The sequence below is a fragment of the Alexandromys fortis genome, unplaced genomic scaffold, assembly GCF_014885135.2.
Source record: "Alexandromys fortis isolate MF-2015 unplaced genomic scaffold, M_Fortis_MF-2015_v1.1 scaffold_26, whole genome shotgun sequence".
Classification (NCBI taxonomy): Eukaryota; Metazoa; Chordata; class Mammalia; order Rodentia; family Cricetidae; genus Alexandromys; species Alexandromys fortis.
In genome coordinates this window covers 4,703,085-4,724,902 of record NW_026067894.1, presented here as the reverse complement: position 1 = coordinate 4,724,902, position 21,818 = coordinate 4,703,085, and positions in this window count along the sequence as shown.

Here is a 21,818-nt window from a genome sequence, read left to right as displayed (position 1 = left end):
GCGGCTTCTAAGTCATCTCTGGCCAGCGCCCACTCTTCTAGAGGTCTCCACTGCGTTGCCTCTTCCTCCTGGAAGCACTCCCTGTCCACCTTGCCTACACTGCACAGCTGACTCTGATAACCCTTCCCTTCCCTGTCTAAACTGTGACCACCTCCTTGCCCCACAAGGTGTAACCTGCTTCTCCTGGCTGGGTCTCTCGCTTACACTCCCCACTCCAGATTCTACTCCGGGCTGTGAAGCTAAGGATGGGCCCCCACCCAAAAGCTGCCTCAGTTTCCCCAGCTGTGTGGCAGAGGACAAATCTTCCTGTCAAGTCCTGGGGCACACCGAGACTCTCAAGTGGGCTGAGGTGACGCAGTCATGGTTAAGGACGACCTTCCCAGGCTACTCATGGGACTCTTCCTCTTGCCTTCCTATGCAATCTGGCCACTGTGAACTCTTCTCTGGGCCACCTACTCTTCATTTCTGTCCTGGTTCCTGTCACCCTCTCTCTCAGACCACTGACTACCCACAAGCGTGCCTTCTGCACACAGCACCTGAACGCTTATACCAAACTAGATAGGTCTTGCATGTGCTTTCTAATGCAGTGGTGGCCCTTTAATACAGTTCCTCAGGTTGTGGTGACCCCCGACCAGAAAAGTATTCTGTTGCTACTTCATAACTGTAATTCTGCTGCTGTTAACGTCATAACTGTAATTCTGCTGCTGTTAAGAATCACGGTGGAAATATCTGACATACAGGCACAAAGGGATCGCGACCCACAGGTTGAGAACCACTACTGCTGTTCTTAATAAAATACTCAAACTCTTGCCTTGGAGGAAGAATGGAAAATGCACCTGACACATTTTCCTTGGGAACCATCTTTAAGTTTACAGTCCAGTGTTGTTAAAACTTCCATAACTGAAACCTGTATCCATTGCGCAGCCCCACCCTCACCTCCACCCCAGCCCCTCCTGCTTTCCTCGCTGCCTCGACGACTCCCACTGCACATAGAGTCACCCCCCCCATTTGCCTTCGTGTAATGGGTTGGTTTCACTTGGCATGATCATCTTAGGTATCGTCCATGCCATAGCAGGTATCAGAATTTTCTTCTTAAAGGCTGAGTAGATTCTGCTTAATGGGCGGGCCACATTTCGCTTACCCATGCATCTGCCAACAGAGGCTTTGACGGCTCCCACCATTTGGTGATTGTGAATGATGCCCAGTGTGGCTGTGCCAGGATGCTGCTCTCAGTTCTTTGGGGGCTGTATACTTGAGCGTAGAATTGCCAGATCACAGAATAATTCTGCAGCCTTCTGGTTATATTCTGCAGTAATTGCACATTCTACCATCTCCTCAGGAGCCTACCAGAGTTCAGACTCCTCCATGTCAACACCTGTTGGCTGTCTATTCTGGACAGTAGCTGTATCGACAGATATGAGAAGGGATTTGAACACTGTTTAATTTGGGGGATAGTTACATTTATATATCCCCCAGATTGTCCTGTAACTTGCCAAGCAGTCCAGGATGGTCCTTAAACTTGCAATCTTCTAACTCTGCCTACTGAGTGTTGGGATTGCAAGTCCACACCATGGCAGCGTATTTGGCATGTCTTGATGGGGCAGCATTGAAGTGCAGTGCTCCTGTGTTTTGGGGGACACTGGTCCTCCCAACATCTAGTGTTGGGAGGATGGTCCATTCCCCAAACCTCACAATAACCAAAAAGCTTGCTGGGGGAAGAAAGCACCCCCTCTAGCTGAGAACCTTCAGCCCCACCTTCTTCTCCTAACACTGCTCACACACCCCTCCCTGCCCACCTCCCTTCTCTCTGTGGAACTCAAAACTCTCAGGTGCTGGCTCTTCACAGAGGGGATGGAATGGCCTTCGGCACAGAGCCACCCTCTACCAGTCCTCTCGGCCCTCTTCATTTCCCTCCTGTCTCTCCTGAGGGACTAGAGTCCAGTCAGCCATGGAAACCATGGGATCCCAGCGTCTGCCTTCTGAGAAACCCTCCCTGAACAATCCACACGGGTCCCTCCCAGATTTACTCGGTTCCAGTTCACTTAAGAAACCTTTGGCCCTCTTGGTGGATGGAGCGCTCTGCCAGCCTTAACCAAGCGTGAGCTTGGAGGGTTTTCCTGTGCAGGCACCTGACACCATCAGGCTAACCTACGTTCAGACCTCAGCTTGTAAGAACGAAGTGACCGGTCTCTGGTTTGGGGCTTTCCTCATGGGCATGGTGGGGCTATCTTCCCAAGGCCTCCATGGGGCAATAACAGATAAGAGGGGCTCAGTGTTATCTTGGCGCTAAGAGAGGGCTGGGTTAGTCACCTTTCACGTCTGACAGTTAGAAGAACTGATAGGGATAGCCTTGCTGTACCATCTTGTCCAAGCTTCCCTGGGAAATGGCTTTACTTGGAGAGAATGGGACCCAGCTGGACGCTGTCACCTTATGACAGGGGAGTAAACACCATGCCGTCACTTCGGTCAACAGCACAGCTTCATTTAGGGACCACAGTATCAGGAACTCCTCTCCTGAGCCACCTCCAGGAGGCTCAGTATTCACACCGCTAGCAATAGATGAGAAAAATGAGGAAATGAATCGCAAAGCAAACTGTTTGGATCACGTGGCTAAAATGCATCTGATATAGGCAGCCTGAGCCAGGAAAGAGGACACAGTCAGATCTGGGCACCCAGATCTGCCCAGCCCATGAGGAAGGCAAGTCAGGAGCTCTCCTAGAGCCTGGAGAGGAAACTGAGAAGGAAGAGCTCTTAATGTACTTGCCTGGGTTGCACAAGCTAGAGGACGCGGCCACTCCCTTCACCCCTCCGACTTACGGAGCTCGCACCCCTTTGCCCATCCTCCTAAGTAGCAGTTTGCAAATTTACCAGATATGAATAGGAGCCAACCAGAAGCATGCAAGGAAGCAGGATCAAGTGTTCCCTGGGCAGCTCCCATCACAAACAGGATACTAACCATTATCCCAGGGGCATCCTTCAGTCTTTTCCTGAAGCTTCAAGTATGTGGCGCTGTCCCCGGGGCCACTCCTGGGCTGGCATGGAGCAGCAAGGCGGCAGGCATACCAGTGGATGTCCTCCAGGGGCCACTGTCCTTTCTAGACTAAGTGGCAAGGCATTATGGGGACACAAAAGAAGATCTCAATGTCTCTTCTACTAGTGCGACTGGACTGCTCCTATCCCTACACCTCTACTGCCTAGTGCCACCCACCCATCAGAGTACACTGCTTCAGGTTCTCCAACAACAAACCAGTCCTGGAGTCCGCAGGAGTTGTGTTGCCCTCATCCGGGCCTAGGTGGCGCTGTGTACACTTGTCTCCCCAGGCCTGTAGACATTACTTCTGCTCCTAACTTTGATGACACCTTTCTCCTTTCCCACTGCCTCTCTCTCTCTGGCAGCCCCGGGCACTCACGTAACCTTCTCTCCCCACTGACTGGGTTCCCCGCCCCCACATAATGGTTGCCACCATGGTGCAGCTTCTGCCACCATAGTGTGGCCTCTTTCCCCAAAATGGTTTGGAGATGGAGAAAGCAAGAACTGGGGGAAGAACCTAGCCTGGTGAACTGGCTAGCTGAGGTACAGGAGGGAGGGGCTGCCAGGGACCATCCCAGCCTAGATTCCCCTTTTCCTTCATCCCACTGGGTTCCTCCGAACCCTACAAAGCCAAGAGCTGTGACCCTACAAAGCAACCCACAGTCTCGGTGACAGTCAGGTGTAGATAAAGAACAAGGACTGGGTCTTCTACAGAGCTCCCACACACTGGGGGAGCTGCAGTGGGGTGGAGCCGTTCTGGTTTATGTCCTGAGCCATTTCCAGTCCAGGTGAAGCCTCTCCTGCAGAGCCCAGGGGCAGATGGAGAAAAATGTGGTCCGACCAGTTATTCGATGTAGTAATAATAAGGATAGCAGCAATTCCCCTTTGGTCTGGGTCCCAGCCTCTTGCCCGCATCACCTCAAGCGTCCTCAGAGGTTGCCTCTCTTACACCCAGGTGGATGCCCAGTGCCTGGGAAGGAAGGGGCTCACCTGGGTCCCCAGAGAACAGGTCTGGGTGGGGCCTAGGGAGGCTTGCAGTGTGGGCAGAGGAGAGGCAAGGAGGCACTGGGGGTGGGCTCCTTTACACCCAGACACACCCCCCGCTCTCCTCTCCTCACTGTCCCCCACTCTTCTAAAGTAGCAGCTGTGCCCCTCTCTTCTCCCCCATTTCATCAAGAAAGCAGCAGTAGTCCCCCCCCCCCACACACACACACACATCTCAGAATGTTTCTCTGAGTGCCTAAGTGAGTCAGGACTGAGTCTGGCCTTCGGCTCTCATAGTCTGATCTCTCTGGGGAAAGGAGGGGGCCAGAAACACCAAATGAGATAAACAGAAGCATCTGGGCATCACTCACCCGCCACGTGCCAGAGCCATTCATTCCTCAGAGCAATCTTCCCTCGCTGCCTGTGCCTCAGTTTCCTTAGTTGTCTGTGGGGTTGTAGAGAAGCCGAGTGTGGGAAGGTAGAGGAGCCGAGTGTGGGAAAGTAGAAAAGAGACTTTTACCAGGCACCTGTTCACAAAACTGTCTACAGTAGCGGTACCAATGCTGAGGCTGACTGCCCCCTGCCTGAGTCCGGTCTCAGCCATTGAGCAAACCTTCCAGTCTAAGATCAGAAACACCCAGGATGCCAGTCTTGATCCGGCTCGGGATCAGGATGGCTTTCCAGTTGTGCCATCACCTTAGTGTCTGTTCCTCTTGCTAATGATAAAAATACAACAAAAGCAACTTAAGGGGAAAAGGGTTTATTTCGGATCGTGGTTCCAGGCTCCAGACGCTGATGTACAAAGGCTTGAGGGAGCCGGTCACATTGCATGTGTAATTGGAAGCAGAGGGGGGAGTACAAGCATGCTGTGCTTGGAAGTTTCTTCTTTTAATTCAGTCCAGGATCCAAAGTCCAGGGAATGGTGCTGCCTAGAGTAGACCAGTCTCCCCACATCCACTAACATAGTTAAGATAAAACCTCATTGCCGGGCGGTGGTGGTGCACACCTTTAAACCCAGCCTTTGGGAAGCAGAGGCAGAGGCAGGCAGATCTCTGTGAGTTCAAGGCCAACCTGGTCTACAAGAGGACAGCTGTTACACAGAGAAACCCTGTCTCAAACCTTGTAGGCATGTCCACAGGCCCACCTGATCTAAACAATCCCTCATTAAGACTCCCTTGAGAAGGACTCTAAATTCTGCCTGGGTTGATGATTAACGCTGACCACCACACCACACTCCCCCATAGCTTCCCTTGCCATGGTCTCATCATCTGCAAAATGGGGCCAGCGAGATGAGAGAGAAAAGTGCGATGGATAAGAGCTCGGCCTCGGAAGATCACCAAGGTGGGGCCCACCAGTGGTTTCAGAGAACACGTTTCCTCCCTTCTCTGTGACATCACAGTGAAACATCAGAGCCATGGCAGTGGCTTGGCGAGTGAAGTGCTTGTTACATAAGCCTGAGGGTCTGAGTTTGACCCCCAGCCACCAGGTACAGACTCAGGTACAGTGAGCGTGGCACGCACCTAGCGTTTCAGGGTTGGGGACAGATGGGAGGATCCACATCCTCCTGCCAGATAGATGAGCTCGTGACTGCCTCAAAAACTAAAGTGTAGCATCTTAGAGGAAGACACAGACCACACAAACATATCTTTTATGTTGGGGGAGCACTGTGTGCCACCGTACACATGTGACTGTCAGGAGAACCGTTTTCAGGAGTCGGTTCTCATCTACCTACCTTGCTGAGGCAGGCAGGGTCTCTCTGCCGTGTCTGCCACTGCGCTTTGTACTCCAGGTTGACTGACGTGACATTTTCTAGGTGATTCTCCTGTCTCCACCTTTAACTTTGACGCAGGAGCACTAAGGTTTGACACTGACTTCTAATACACACACACACACACATGCACACACACACGTATGGGTTTGGTCTTCAGCCCACTCTACAATGCCTCAAGGCTAGCATCGTACCCATTTTACTGACAAGAAACTGAGACAAAGAGGACACCACTCATCCATCTCTGTATACACTGTGATTCAAATCATGTCTATATGTATATGTGCCTATGTATATAAACCTTAAAAGCTAAGAGACATATCTATAGTAAATATTTACACTTATTTACTAGCTCTCCACTTGGGTACTCTTCAAGGATCTAGGGACCTCAGGGTATAAAGCCATACCCTCAGAGACAGGCACACTTCCCCCCATCCCACCCACACCCCACTCCTGCAGGGATCAGGTGCAAGGATGCTTGGCTCTGAGCTAGGTGCAGGGAGGCGGGGGACTCCTGGCAACCTATCCCTGAGTGAACAAGAAGAAACCGAGCCTGCAGCCCCTCAGCTCTACTGGGAGATTAACCAAACAAATAGGCCAACAATCTGGATTTCAACACTTGGGGAAGGGGCCAGGCGGCAGGCCCAGGGGCCGGAGGGAAATGCAGAGACGCTTTACCACCTAAATAACTCGTCCTCGGCTCGCGTTCACCCAAACGTACACTCAAGTGCTTAGATTTTTTTTTTAACATTTTTATTTTATTTTGACAAATGCTCAAACTTTCCTGCCACAAATTATTCTTGGCCAGGTTACAAGCTGAAAGGCTGTGTGTACCCTGCACTTGACAAAAAGGCAGGGTGCTTATGAAATATTTTGGTTGTGGGTTTGAGGCAGGATTTCTTGCTCAATTTCCCGACTTTGGCGCCTTGACTGGGGCTCAGTGAGTTCTCATCCTCTCCCATCCCACGGCCACAGCCACAGCCACGGTCACGGCCACACCCTGTCAAGCTGCCCAGTGAGCTTGGTGACATTCTGGGAAGGACAATTTGGAGCTGGACTTGGTGCACCTCACCTCTACAGGTCCCAGCAGAGTCCTCTGGCAGGCCTGGAGAGTCAGGCAGAAGGGACTAGAGGACCTGTCTCACCTTATCAAGGCCCCAAGAAACAGAGTAACTTGAAGTCTCCCCAGGGTTGAAAAGAGGGTGAGCTGTGTCTCTCTCCTGCAGGTCTGTCTTTTCCCCCACCCAGCTATGAGCACCATTTCTCAAACACCCAAGCTCTGCCAGCTCAGAGAGAGGCCTGGGCCCTTCCCCATAGTTTTTCCCCTCTGCTTATCCTTGGAGGTCTCAATTGAACAATCACCTCCTCTGAGAGCCTTCTCTGTGTCCCACAGCTGAAAGTAAGAACCCTGTAGCTTCCACCTCAGCCCTTTGCTTTCTTCAAAACTCTTGGGCATTTTTTTCCCCTCGTTTTACCTGTCTTTGTTCTTGTCTTTCACTGGTCTCCACTAACTAGACCAAATACATATATGAATAAGTGACGTGTGAGTAATTGAACCAGTGAATGAATGAGCGCATGAGCTGGTGGATAAATGCGTGTCTGAGTGAATGAATTAATTAATTAATTATGAGCACGTGAACAGGTGAGTGAATGAATGAGTGCATGAGCTGGTGGATAAATGCGTGTCTGAGTGAATGAATGAACACATGAATGAATGAACAAATGAACAGGTGAGTGAATGAAGGAGGCAAATGATCAAATCAATGAGCACATGAATGAATGAGCCAATGAGTAAATTAGTGAATGAATGAGTAATGAACAGACATAGTGAAAAATGTGTGCCTGTGTGAAAAAAATATATAACTGGATGGATAGATTATGGATGGGTGGGTGAGTGAGTGAAATGCATGAAGGCATTAATGGATAGATGAATGGGTGGGTAGGTAGACAGACAGATGGACAAATGGGTGGATGGATGGATGAATGGATGGATGGATGGATGGATGGATGGATGGATGGATGGATAGATGGATGGATGGATGGACGGACAGATGGATAAACGAATGGATGGATGGATGGATGGACAAACAAATGGATGGATGGACAGATGGACAGATGAACAAATAAATGAATGGGTAAGTAAGTGTGGTTGAGAGTGTGCTGCAGGTCAGCTAGAGAGGCCAGTGTTGCCCAGACTCCTCTTGGCAAAACAAGGAGCATCCTGCCGTCTCTTGGGAAACTAATAAAACTATATTTGCTCCGGCACTGTGATGTGTGTCTATAGTTCCAGATGCTTGAGAAGTTGAGATGGGCAAGTCACTTGAGCCCAGAAGTTTGGACCAACACAAAGAAACTTTTATTAAAATGAAAAACATGGAGTAAGAAATGGTTCGTCTTTTATCCACCTGAAGATGAAGCCATGGCCAAGACCAGACATAAGACAGCCTCACTTCTACCCCAGCTGTTTCCCGGGAGCTCTTTCTCTGTGTTCAGCCACGGACAGTTCCTCAGTAGGTTTTGATGTAAATGAAGCTCTGACTCCCTGGCCTTGCTTTGTCAAGGACTGGATCAGTGCTGTTCCTAGCATTGATTCCCCTTCTGTGTGCTTGCTCTCTGCAAGACAGGTTGTTCTCAGACTTGACCGTGAATGGTTGGGCTGGTATAAAGAGTTTTGGAGTTACCCCAGTTCAGTGGGCATCCCTGTCTCCTCAGGAAGGAAATCTAACTGCTCCCCTCAAAGGTTTTAAGGCTCTCTCTTACAAGAGCGAAGTCACAGCCACAGGAATTGGTGTCCATCCCTTTGCCCAGTGTCTCAGGGTCAGGTTATTCTGAGATGTGACTTGCATTTAAGCCAGGCAGGGTTTATTAAACACAAGTGTCTTAAATCTGTGGCGTTAGGAACTCTCCAGTGCGCATTCTTAGGTGATGCAGAGTAGAGGCTCTGATAGATGGGGAAACTAAGGCTCAGGAAAGTCATATTATCAGCAATGACAGAAAGAGAGGCATGGCTGCATGCTGTCCTCACAGCAGCCAGTTGCATTCCCGTCATCCTTTCAGAACTCAGACTCAGGCAGAAGGGGATCTTTGGCTTTGATGAAGAAAAGAATTTCAGGATGAGCCAGGGTGAAGCAGGGTTGGAAGTGTATTCAAAGTAGAAAAGTACTGGGCATGGTGGTGCACGCCTTTGATCAGAGCACAGAGGCGGGCATGTCTCCATGAGTTCAAGGCCAGCCTAGTCAGCTACATAAGACGACCTTATTTCAAACAAACAAAAAAAGCAGAAAGGCATCTAGGAAAAAACACGGTACACTGTAGACCAGTGTTCTTCAATCTGTGGGTTGTGACTCCTTTGGGGTCAAAAGGTCCTTTCACAGGGGTTGCCTAAGACCGTCAGAAACAGATATTTACATTATGATTCACAGCAAAGGCAAAATTACCGTTATGGAGTAGCAATGAAAATAATCTTATGGTTGGGGTCACCACAACATGAGGAACTGTATTGAAGGGTCCCAGCATTAGAAGGGTTGAGAACCCCTGCTCTAGAGCACAGAAACGGCCTTCTGAAAGGACAGTCACGGTTGTTGAAGATATTTTAAACAGATGTTTAAGCATGAGGATTAAAAGAAAAAGAGGCCTAGGGAAAGACTAAGACATAACCTAAGGAACTAGACAGATGGCTCAGTGCTGAAGTGTGTGTGTTGTTCTTACAGAGCTGGTGAGTTTGATCCCTAGCACCCATGTCAAGCCTCACAGCTGTCTGTAACTCCAGCTTCAGGGAACCCAGCGCCCTCTTCTGGCCGCCTTGGGCACTGGCGCGCACACACACAGGATATACTCACACATATAGATAAACATAGTAAACCTTTAAACTGTAACAAAACACAAGGCATACCCAAGTGTGGATTTGAGCTTCTCCGCAGAGGGCCCTAATTGTTTCAGCTTTGCCATGTGTATCATTTTGGTGACTCTCAGGTTACATCGCAAAGGGTTACAAAGCAACTTTTCTTTTTTCCTGCTTGGATTTCTTGCTAAGTGAGGTTTAAGGGATGGCTCTGGAAGTGCCTTAGGTGGGATCAAAATCTGCTAAGATAAAAACAGGAGCCTCCAGGTTGCACAAGAGGGTTAGCACATCATTTACTGTAAGCGGGGTTTTTGCTGAGATTCCTAGAAAATTGTAGGTTTGAAGTCAGGAATGGAGCAAGGCCTTAAGCAAACTATGTTAATTACGCTGCAATTCTTGCTTCTCACAAGGCTGAGGCTTCAACCAGACGCACAGGCAAGGGACAGTGGGATTTGCACAGAAACTCAGTTTCTCACTTTGGTTTCTCTGCACACCCCTGGGTCATCTCTCAGGTCCTAATCTGTGACCATGATCACTGCCCACCCCCATGCCAGATGTGCAGTCACACATCTGCATAGCCAGTCATCATCCTTTTCTCAGCGTATCCAAGCAGCTGCCATGGCCTGTGTGGTCCGTGTCTGTAACCCCACTATTCAGCAAGCATGTGATAGCCTTTGCCAGGATCTGGGGTGAGTGCAGGTAGCCTCAATTTGAACAATTCTGGCACTACCTTGGCTCAGGACCCTCCTGCGTCCTCAGTGTGATGTGATGCATGGGCTGATAGAGACCTGGAGGGCTTAGTTGCTTCCATGTTCCTCTGGAGGCTGGCACCTCCTCAGCCTTATTGTGCTGGTCAGACCCAGTTCCCAGGATTATTCTGGGGTTCGTGTGTGAACAATGAGGAATGACAGCTTCTCTTCGAGGCTCTGCGTCTTCAGCCAGCTCCTTCAGCTGGCCGAGTTCTCAACGAGAGGGAGTGGCAGTTTTAGTTTTAAGGGAGTTGAGTATGGAGCTTGTCAACTGAAGAGGGGACACGGTGTTACACTTGGCAGCACAGGCTTCCGGCAGGGTGTGCTGAAAAGGGTTTTCCCAGGCCTTTTACACTGGCCCCACTGAGTCAGGCAGGTGTGTGTCTGAGGAGGGAGTTGTAGGGAGGAGCAGAGAAGGCATGCCAGCCAGGAGTGGGCATGAGGCAGGAGACTTACCTGCTCACACAGGTAAATGTTTAGCCCATGTGTTTTGGGACGGCAGCCATCAGCTTCCATGACCAGTCTGTTGCCCAACAGCACCCAGTCTTGGCTCAGAGAATCCTGCACCTGTTCAGCATGATTGTAAAGTGTGACTCCCGCACAGGCACTGGTGACATGAATAGAGCAGGCAACCCCATTCTCAAGATGTCCCTGTCCAGGGATGACGACCAACAATACAGTCTACCGGGGTGACCAGGGCAGGAGCGGATGAGCTAAACTCAGGGCACAGAAGAGACCACGAGAAGGAAACGCTGGCCCTCTTGTGTGAAGATGTCTTCCTCAGCAAGTTCCCAAACCCAGGAGCCATGAAGGGGAGACTGGCCAACATGAACAGGCTAGGAGGACATTTAACAAGGGAGCAAGGTGTGGTGAGGTGAGCAGAAGAGAGGAAGGACTTGGAGAGGTGGAAGAAAGAGTAGGAGCTCAATTAGAAGGCACTGGACCCAAAGACCCCTGGTCTTAGAAAGGACAGATGGGGTACCCTGCCTGTCTCCATACCCCTGCTCGTTCCAATCCTACCCCCTCCAATCCACAGCCATGTCACTTGCTTGTCCTGTTTAAACCCAAGTAATATGCCAGAGCAGTGGCTGAGGCCTCTGTTGTGGGAACTTCTTCAGCCAATAGCCTTTAAGATACTGGCCCACTTTGGGCGTGGTCTCATTGTACTACAAGTGCGGACAAAAAGCATGTGTGGCCCTTTGCCGGATTCGGTTACAGTTCCCAGAACAGAGGATTGCTACCCTTCCTGTGAGTTTATCCCCAAATAAATAAGCCTTTGTTATATTCCATCATGGGCTACTGTTGACCTCTTTGATACAACTACAGGCCTCCCTGCCTGTCTCCTTAGCCTGATGCCCAATCCAGGGGTCTTGGGGCCCAGCCTTATCTGGCTTAGCAGCTCCCCTTCTATGTTTCCTACTTCTACCTACACATCTGCTTTTCACGTTGACTTTGAGAATGGAAACAGAGCCTATCTGGGACTCTGTTGTGGGAGGGTGTCCCACCTCGCCCATGTCTTCAGGTCCCTGACTCACTGTGCTCCAAACACTATCTCCCTCATCCCTGGTCATGTTCCAGGCCTCCTCGTCTAGACATGGACATGCTGGAACTGCTCCTGATGCTGGAAATGCCTGAGGGAGTCCTGAGGCCTGCCTACTCTGCCCTGCACCAGCGGACTCCTGGCAGACGTGTCTGGGAAGTGCAGCCTGGGCAGCAGGACTCAGCATCCTCATAGGATCTACGCAAGATCTCCCATAGACAAGCAGTGCACTCGTTCATAACCACAGAGGGTAGCAGCTAGCATTAAAATCCTGCCACCCCAGAGGGTAGCAGCTAGCATTCAAATCCTGCTCCATCAAGGCCACCCTTCTCTTACTCCACATCCACTCTGGGGTGGCACCCTGCAGGCCAGGTCCAGATATTGCCCAAGGCCTGACTTCTTTCCCTTTTAGAAGCAGAGAAATTAGACAGCAGCAGGGTACCCAGTCCTTAAAGCACCTGGACTGGGTTCAGGGATGTCAGGCAGGAGGTGGGAGAATAGAGAGAATCATCAAGATGGGCTCAGTGGGTAAAGGTGTTTGCAATTAAGCCCAATCACCTGAGTTGATCCTTGAAACCCACACGGTGTAAGGGAAAAAACGGTCCCCACAAAGTTGTCCTTTGACCTCTATACATGGGGCATGGCACACATGTGCACATACACACATACATTAGATGGATGCATGCATGGATGAGTAGGTGGATGGGTAGGTAGGTGGGTAGACGGATGGACGGACGGACGGACGGACGGACGGACGGATGGATGGACCAGAGAACCAGGACTGACCCTAGAAGACCAGAAAGTTGGGGCGGGGTGGGGGGGACGACAACCACATGAGAGCAGGCTAGCCACAGCTCCTTTGTTCCCTGATAGGGACTCTTAGGCAGGAGGGACATTGAAGAATAACATGAATCAACTCCAGGTTTGCCTTCCGTATGGCCTCTGGCAAGCTGAGAAACCTTCTCTGTGCCTCCACTTCCTCAGTTAAAGACTCCAAAGGCCCCAGGCACATGGTAGAGATCGTATCCTAAGCACCATGGATGGGAAGAGGGAGCCATCCCTGAGGCTCACCCCTGGAGGTCCTACCTTACCCCCATCACACTCAAAAGGGAAACCAAATCCCCTGCGGAGCCCTCAGAGGCCTTGTTGGGTTCTCTCCCCCTTTTTCCAGTGTACCTTTCTTTCCAGACATGTTTCTCTGCTACCCCAAGGACGCCTAAGCACCATCCTGCTCCAAGGCCTCTCATGTCAGGTCCTCATTTGGGACATGGTTGCCCGGATGTTAGTCACCTGCTTGAGAGATGATAAGCGGGCATCTCTCAGCAATGCCTGCTTGGCTCCGTGGGAAGTAACTCCCCCTGCCTCGGCCCTTCTCCTACACACTTTGCCTTCCCTGGCACTGTGAATCTTCCCCACTGGCTCACATTTACGTGTAAAGTCGGCCTCATCCTGGAGGCTGTGTGCCCGTTGAGAGGACCAGGTGAGAACGAGTCCTCTGGCTCCGAGCTCAGAGCTGAGAGGAGCGCTAGGCACCAGGTGAGCCCTCCAAAGATCGTTTTTGAGTGAAGAAGAGATGGATGAAGGAACACTCTGATCTTGTAGGACTAAGGACTGGGGAAAACACACATAAGTTAGATCCAGGGCCTGTGTCCACATGAGCAGAGCTAAACACATCTTGTGTGCATGCGTGTACATACATGTATATGTAGGCATGGAGGAAGTACATACAAAAGGAGAAGCCAGCCACAGGCAAAGGTTCTCCTCTGCTAACACACACATGCGTGCACACACACATGAACATGTACACTCACACTTGCAGAGTCCCTGGCAGCCTACTGTGCAGCCATGTTCCACCCCACATCCCTAGCATCCTAGTGGGAAGCTCCCCCAGCTCTGTTTCAAAGCCTATCTGGTCCTGTCTCTCTCCTAATCTGCTCCACAGACCAAGGTTGGGACCGTTCACCTTCTCCCACTGAGTCCCACTGCACTAGTCCTCCCCACCCTGAGTCCCCCTTCCACTGACCCTAGTTCCAACCCCTGACTAGTATAACCTGCCGAGCTGAATTCTTGCTGGCACTTTTAAACAATTCCAGTTATTTGGGGGGAGGGGTACCACTGTGTCTCCCAGGAGGCTGTGGAATGGGCGAGAGGAAACAGAAAGAACCCACTTCAGACCAGGGCAGCCTCCAAGTTGTCTGTGCTGCTGCCTGGAGCCCCAGCCTACTCAGCCCTGTCCCCATCCTCTTTACTCCTGGATCAAGCCTCAAGGAAGTCCAGCACCTTCCAAAGCCCAGGCCTTTGCCCCTGTACTGCCTCTGCCTTGAGGCCTGTCCCTCGTTTCCCAGTAGATGAACCCTGACACCTCCTCCAAGGCCTCACCCAGATGGCTCCGTCTGTCCCCTCTACCCAACCTATCTGTGACACTCTGTCTGAGTGAGACTCTGCCTCCTGAAGGAGGGAGCTCTTTAAGGGCAGAGAGTGCAGTGGTACCTTCCTACCCACGCCCCCCTCCCAGCACAGGTCCTGGGCACAGAAACTCCTCCAGGACCCTGAGATAGGGACCAGAGATATGAGGGTCTGGACTGAGCCAGAGTCCTGGGTCTACTGCTCCTGGCTCCTGATCTGGCACTGATCACTTCCCTGGCCTGCCATCCCAACAGCTGGGCCATGGCAGCCTCAGAAGGGCCATGAGGCTGTTCTGACCCAAAGGAAGGAGGCAGAGTATCCTGAGAACTTTTGGGGAGGTATGAACCAAGTACAAGCCAGTGCCAAGGGACAGCAGAACAGAGCAGTGGGGAAAGGACCAGGCCAGAGTCTCCAGCTTCCCCATTCAGTCCCATCACTAAAATCATTGCCACCATCCAACACCACGTCCCCTGTTACTATCCCAGTGTTACCAACACAGTGTGATTGTTCAAACACAGTCATTTCATCAACCCCACCCCCATCCCACCTGACAGCTCTGACCTCACTCCATCTGTGCGTGCACACACAAACACATGCATACACACACACCACATATAAACAGAGACACACCACACACATACACACAGAGCTATAACAGGGCAGGGCCAAGTGTCTAAGGTTACCCAGGCCCTCCTGTACAACAGTCCCCTGTGACCTTGGAGCTAAGCCATTTCTCTGAATCCCTGAAGTCTCCTGCAGAGCCTGGAGCCAGCCTCAAGTCAGAGCTCCCAAAGATGCCCAGAGGATATTGTAGACCTAGAAAAGAAGGGGCTCAGTCAGTGAGGGGGTCCGGGGAGATGGAACCATGTTTGAGAACACTTGCTGTCAAACTAGTCTCTGAGCTTGAGTCCGGCACCCACGTAAAGCACTGGGCATGGATACACACACCCGCAACCCCATGCCGGGGTGGGGATAGGAAATCACTGGCGCCTCCTGGCCATCAGCCTAGCTCTGGGTTCAGGACCCTATTTCAAGAGAATAAGAGAGTGGGTGATAGAACAGGATCCCCGACTCTGGGTTCTGTGTGTACATAAATGTGTGTGTACACACCACAGAAAGAGAGAGAAAGAGAACTCAGTGAGGTGCTGAGTTTCTGTTTGTGAGCCTCGGTTTCCCTGTTTGTGAACATGGGGACATCATACCATGTCCCTTGAGAAGATGGAAGGATGAAATGAGCAACGGGGAGGTGTCCCTCAGGATCACCTCCCTTGGGGACAATTTCTAGAAGCCAGCTGATCTTTATCTCAGCGCTACCTGGCTTCTGGGAATGGCACGAGGCAGAGGCATTCTCTAGGGTTGGGATTTGGAGATGGGGCCCAAACATGACATTTTGACCTGACTAGTTTCTTACATCCTCTCTTGCCCTCCCCCCCATAATGCTCTGTAGGGTGTCTGTGTCTTCACTTTATAAATAAGCAAATAGTAGCTCACACATGTGCCCAGCCAACAGTGAGGACTGCAGGATCGTTGTCTCTTGGGGACGTCAGTAGGTCAAAGGCTCTGAGCAGTGCAAAGACCTGAAGCTGCCACCTTCTCCGGCACCAGGAGCCAGAAAGATACAGCTCAGAGGTGTCCTAGGAAACAGGTCTGCCCAGTCCCTTGGGATGCAGGGCCAGAGCTCCCCACGGAAGTGCTTTCCTTAGTCTATTTTCTATCGAGATTTGGACGCCAGTGCAGCGTGGGATTCAGCCCTACTGTGCCCTTCTCCCACATTCGCCAGGAAAATGGACCAACGGCCCAACCCAAGCCCACTCCCCTGGTCAATTTCCCCTAGAAGATAAAAGAGCTGGCTCTCAGCCTGCTTGTCCCCCACCAGTACAGGGACAGCTTCCTGTCTGCAGGGACAGGCACTGCTGCAGTGGCAAGGGGAGGTGACCATCCAGGTGGCTCTCCCAGTCTGTCACCATCACCGATATCCACCTTGCCAAGCAGCTGGCTGGCAGCACCATGAGGCCTCTGATCGAAGGGGCCACAGGCAGGCGCTGCCCGCAGTCTGGGCAAGCAAGACATCCTTATCTCTCCCAGGCTGCTGGAACTTTCCAGACTCAGGACACCAGGAGCCCAGTGGAACAGGAAGGGCAGGCCAGGGAGCGTGGGAAGGGGCCCAGGGAGTGGCCGAGGGACTTGAAGCTGAAAGCCCAAGACTTCAGTCAGGCAGAAGAGGTCAGTGGTCACCCTGCAGTCTCTCTCTCCACTCTGTCTATCCCTGGACCCAGCTGTTGTGTGACCTGAGGTTCAGTGATCCACCTCTCTGAGCCTCTGGCTCCTCTTTCGCCAAGTGCGAGCCACAGTTATAAAGGGCTGAACCTGCCAGACACACAAACAGGGAATTCAATTTGTAATAATGAAGTCAGAGTTGAACTTGATGGAGGACAAACCCTGCCATGGTCTGTTTTCATTCGATGACTGCCGTGCTCTGAGATGTGGAGAGCATCCCTCTTGTTGAAGCTGGGAGAGGGGAGAAGTTTCCCAAATAGCGCAGATGCTGAGTGACTAGTATAAGTTACCTGGTGATTAGCTAATTCAGCTGTGCATGTAACAGGCCTCAGCTTCTTCCTACAGCTCATCCCAGGCAACCAATTGCATGGTCTTCACCTATCCATCCATGGTTTTCCCAGTCGTTCAGTAGCAAGAGAAACAGCAGTTAGCAACTGGTATGGACAGGTGTCTTTGATAACGACCAGTTGGGGTTAAGGCAGCTACCTGGCAACATTGGGCCCTGTGAGATTAGAACTGGAGTCTGATCCAGGGGGTAGAAGCTCCCCAGAGGTGCACAGCAAGTTGAAGTCGGAACTGAGGCTGCTGCGGGCTGTGTGGCCAGAACGGGAGATCCCAGACATGGCTTCAGGGAGACCAACAGCACTGATTGCCAACAACAGTCCAGGGTAGGAGGACCCCAGAGCAGGAAGAGGGAGGGTGAGTCTCAGATAGGGACTATCAGGGAGGGAAGGAGAGGGCAGAGGAAAGTAGGGGAGGGGTGCAAGAGTGGGGCTCCCCTCTCTACATCCTGCCCCTGATGAGAAGGCTGGGCTTCCAGAAGCCACTGGAAGCTACTGCCTCCCTGTGCCCTCTCCCTATGGCAACCAGAAGTAGGAAGGGGTAGTAGATGGAAGAAACTCCCCTCCCCCGCTAAAGATGCCCCACCCACCCATTCTGCAAGCCCTCTCCACATCTAAACTGATGCTTCCAGAGTCTGGGTCTGTCCACACCCCGTCCTTATTGCCATGTGTTGGGCACCCACGGCTCTGATGTGAAGGCCACATTCCTGAGCCTGGAGTTCCACGTTCTTCAGGACCAAGCCCCACTTCTCACAGCTGTGGCATAACCAGGGGGACCCACAGACACCCCAGCCAAATGGACTTTCCGCTCCAGGGACGTTCTCCACCCTCTCACCTGTGCTCCTGCCTCTGCTGTTCCCACAGCTCTGTTCTCACAGGCCTCGTTCCTCACGGCTCCCAGGCTCCCTCAGGGTATTCTGAGTACAGAACGCGGAACTGACAACAGGACTTCATTCATAAGAAAAGGTCTGCTTGAGACTGGATCAACGAACCAATAAATAGATAAGCCACTGGATGAGTCCCTGGGGCGGGCGACTGAGAGAGTGAGTAAGAAAACGTGTGGACAAAGTAGCAAGATAAATCAGACATTTGGGGGGGGACGATGAAGATGGGGTGGGGAGAGGGAACAGATTGGAGTGGATGGATATTGAAAGCGGGGAGCAAGGAGAGGCCCTTCAAGTGGAAGCACGGCAAGCAAAGCCAAGATCGGAGAGAGGAGGCCGGTGCCTCCAGCTCCACCCACAAGCCCATTTCATAGGCTTTGTAAGGTTGGCCCAATGCTTGTGCTGGCTAATAAAGTTTTATTAGAATTTGGCTGCCCTCCTTTGTGTCAGGATTGTCAAGGCTGCTTTCAGGATACAGTCCCTAAAGTAGCTGCAGCAGAAACAGTGTGAGCTGCAAAATCCAAAGTCTCGAACTGCCCAGCCCTTTCCAGACAGCATCCCCTGTCCCTCTAGCAGAGCCAAAAGATAGAAGGATCAGGCCGGAGTCCAACGAGTGATGATTGCAATCCTCCTTTAAAGACCACCCGTTTGCCCATCTCCAACACCGTTCTCAGCCCTCTCCACGCAGCCTTTCCCTTCTTAGAATGGCCACGTTTGCTGTCTGCAGACTAAGACATCCTGTCCTCATCCTCACCCTGAGCCCAACCTCCCTCCTTGACCGTCATGTTTACCCTGAACTCTGCCCTGAATCCCCACCAGCTATGCAGGCTTAGGCCGGCTGGATCCCTCACTCCAGCGGGAAGGCCATGAGTCACCAGGTCCAGAAAGGGGACATCTGCTGGCCTCCTGTGCTCATCTCGTCGATGCAGGATGGAGAGGCCCCCCGCCACTCTGCTCTTCCACCCCGTGTTTGCCTGGCGTGGAAGCCCACAGCCCGGGAGGAGACCCACTCGAGCCGAAGCGTGGGCCATTCGGACCTGAGTGTTTCTTTCAGCTTTGGTTTGGCCTGCAGCTCCCAGGGTGATTTCCTTGATGCAGTGGGGCTGGGATCTATCTCAGAGAGGCCTGCGCATGGGAGGGAACAGCACCGCTCTCCTGTGAACCCCCATGCAGATCCACCCCCCCACACACTTTACAGGCAGACACTCACAAACGGTCCTGTTACCCATCCAGGGTTCCACCCTTCTTCCTGCTTTGTCCATTCTGGAACCTTCTAGAATACAGAGTCTCGATGTGTTCGTTTGGACCTTTCTTTATCTCTTTCTTTCTTATTCTTCATTACCAAGGATTGAATCCAGTATTTCACCCATGGAAGGGAAGCATTCTACCACAGAAATGTATCATGAGCCCTCTTTTTATTTACTTTGAGATGGGATTTCACTAAGTTGTCTGGGCTGACCTTGAACTCACCTTATAATCTAGGATAACCTTGAACTTGTGATTCCCACTGTCTCAGCCTCCCACAAGTAGCTTTGGGCCACTATGCCCACTTTTAGACTCCACTGAACATGAGTCAATCCTTCTGGACTCAGAGAGGCTCCCTTCCCCACCAGACTACAAGATGTTCAATACAATACAAGCTCATGGGAAGGCCCTGAGGCCCAGGAGAGAAGGGCACAGACAGAGAGACAGAGGCTAAACTGGCAGTTATGAACTCTGACTTTTGAGTCCCAGACTGGCCAGGTTCAAGGATGAGACCCATAAGCAGAGCCCAGGCTATCCTCCTCTGTCATGTGGAACATGCAGATTCTTCGGGGTGTGAGGAAGCCACGCAGTTGTGCCAGCCTCAGACACAGGGTTGGGTCAAGCCAGGCACTCAACCAATGGACACACCTTCTTTTAAATGCAAAGGGCTGCCTCTCAACTGCTATTTGAATCCAGAACTCAGCCTGCCCCAGGTGCCAAGCTCAAGGTTGATTCTGTTTGCTACTGCTATGAGCCACCCTGTACTATGCCCGGGCCAAGCCAGCCCAGTGAAGCCTGGGAGGGGACCCTGCCATGGGAGCATACCTGGCCTGCTGCTGCCCCCATGGCGTCACCTACACATTAATGAAAAATTCTCGACGCGGAGCAGAGCCAGGCCAGATCAGGAAATTGCAAAGTCGCGGGGGCCTTACCTCAGCCTCACCGAACACTGCTTTTATAGCTCCACGTGTAATAACATAAAAGCGTAATTCATACAAGTATCACTTTAAGTGGGATGGCGGCGGTGGGGGGGGGGGGACCTGTGCCCAGGGACGGGGGTGTGAGTGCCACATTGACTGGAGATGCCAAGTAAGGGGAGAGGCAGGATGTGTGGTTCACCTGCCTGCTGTCAGCACAGCTGTTGAGTGGGCCAAGAACCCTGGCCCTGGACAAAGTATCCAGGAGCTACCAGAGGCTGCCACAAACGGCATGAGAGCCCCGGGGGCAAGAGTTAGGCCCCTCGGGTTTGGACTCTGGCTGTGTGACCTTGGGTGGTCAGTTGCTCTCTCTGAGCTGCTAATTCCCTGTCTGTAAATAAGAAGATTTGCTGGGAGGACCCGAGTCCCTCATTAGCAGCTCTCCCTCTGCCTCGGCCTGTTTCTCCCGGGGTGAGAGAGATTTCCAGGCACTGAGCCGTGCCAGGAAATGGCCTGGGATCGCCTCATTAAACACGAAGGGTTATTTACACTGGGAGAAACAAATATTAATCTGTGGATGAGAAAGACGAGGGTTTTTGGAACTCTAGCCTGGCTCGGCTCAGCTTGGACAGGGATGAGGGAAGGGCATGAGGGAGGGCTCAGACTTGAGAGGACAGGGCTGGGGCTGGGAGTCAAGCAGACTGGGTTCCCATCCCAGTTCTGCCCTGTGTAGCTAAGGGTCACCTCTCTGGGACCTGTGTCTTCCTAAGAGCACCCCAACCTCTCAGACAGATGAAAGCCTGCAGAGGCAATGCACGCTGGAGCAGGAAGGAGTTTGGTCCCTGGCACTGTGGGCAACTTTGCCGTCTCTCGGGAGGCAGAAGATGGCAAGGAAAGACGGCACAGGGCAAAGTCTCTCTTGGTGACCTGCACCAATGGCTCATGGAGCTGTCAGCACTAGGGAGCCCAGTCCCTAGACACATCACCCCCACAGAGGGTAGATAACCACGGGTCAGATGCACAACAGCCATCCTCGGTTCTGGGTGGCCCGCCTCCAAAGAAGGACCACAGATGGGCGGCCTCACAGGGACAGGGGGCCAAGTTCAAGAGCCATGGGTCAACTGAGGAACCCTGGGGTGTCTCCTGCAGAGGGCCAGTCCTAGGACAGGAGGTTTTCTGGCAAACAGCTGTTCTTCCCCACCTGTATGGTCACCCCCTGGTCCTGGTCCAAGCATCACCCCTCCTAGCTAGACTATGTTGGTGGTCCCCTGGCTGCTCTCCCTTCTCTGTGATGCTCACAACCCGCTTTCTACAGCAGCCAGCATGTTTAAAGATTGGAAGTGGTTGGGGGTAACTGAGGTCAGATGAAAAGAACCCTATGACGTGGACAGGAGGTAGGAGAGGAGGTGGTCGGATATAGGAAGAACTTCCTGGCATCTTTCTGTAGCCTCACTTAGTGGAAGCTTTAGCTGCTGCTGGGCTTGCACCCCAGAGTGGGCTCAGAAGACCCCAGAACTAAGGCGAGGTGTGGTGTGAGCAAACCCACCTGATCATACAGCAGCAAAGCCTCTCCCCGGCCCTGGAACTAAGCAGCCCCACCAGGCAGGGTCTATTTGTTTAACACTGAGATCATGGGAGACAGAGTTAGAGTCCTGTTTGCTGAAATGACTCTAGGGTTCTCCTCCCACTGGGGACTTGAAAGTGACATTCTTCAACCACACTAAGAGGAGGGCAGGAGCCAGCAGAGGACAGCAAAGGGAAGGGCAGCTAGGGACAGGCTAGGGGAGGGGGATTTTCAGAGTGACCATGGATAATGGATTCATTAAAAGAACTCA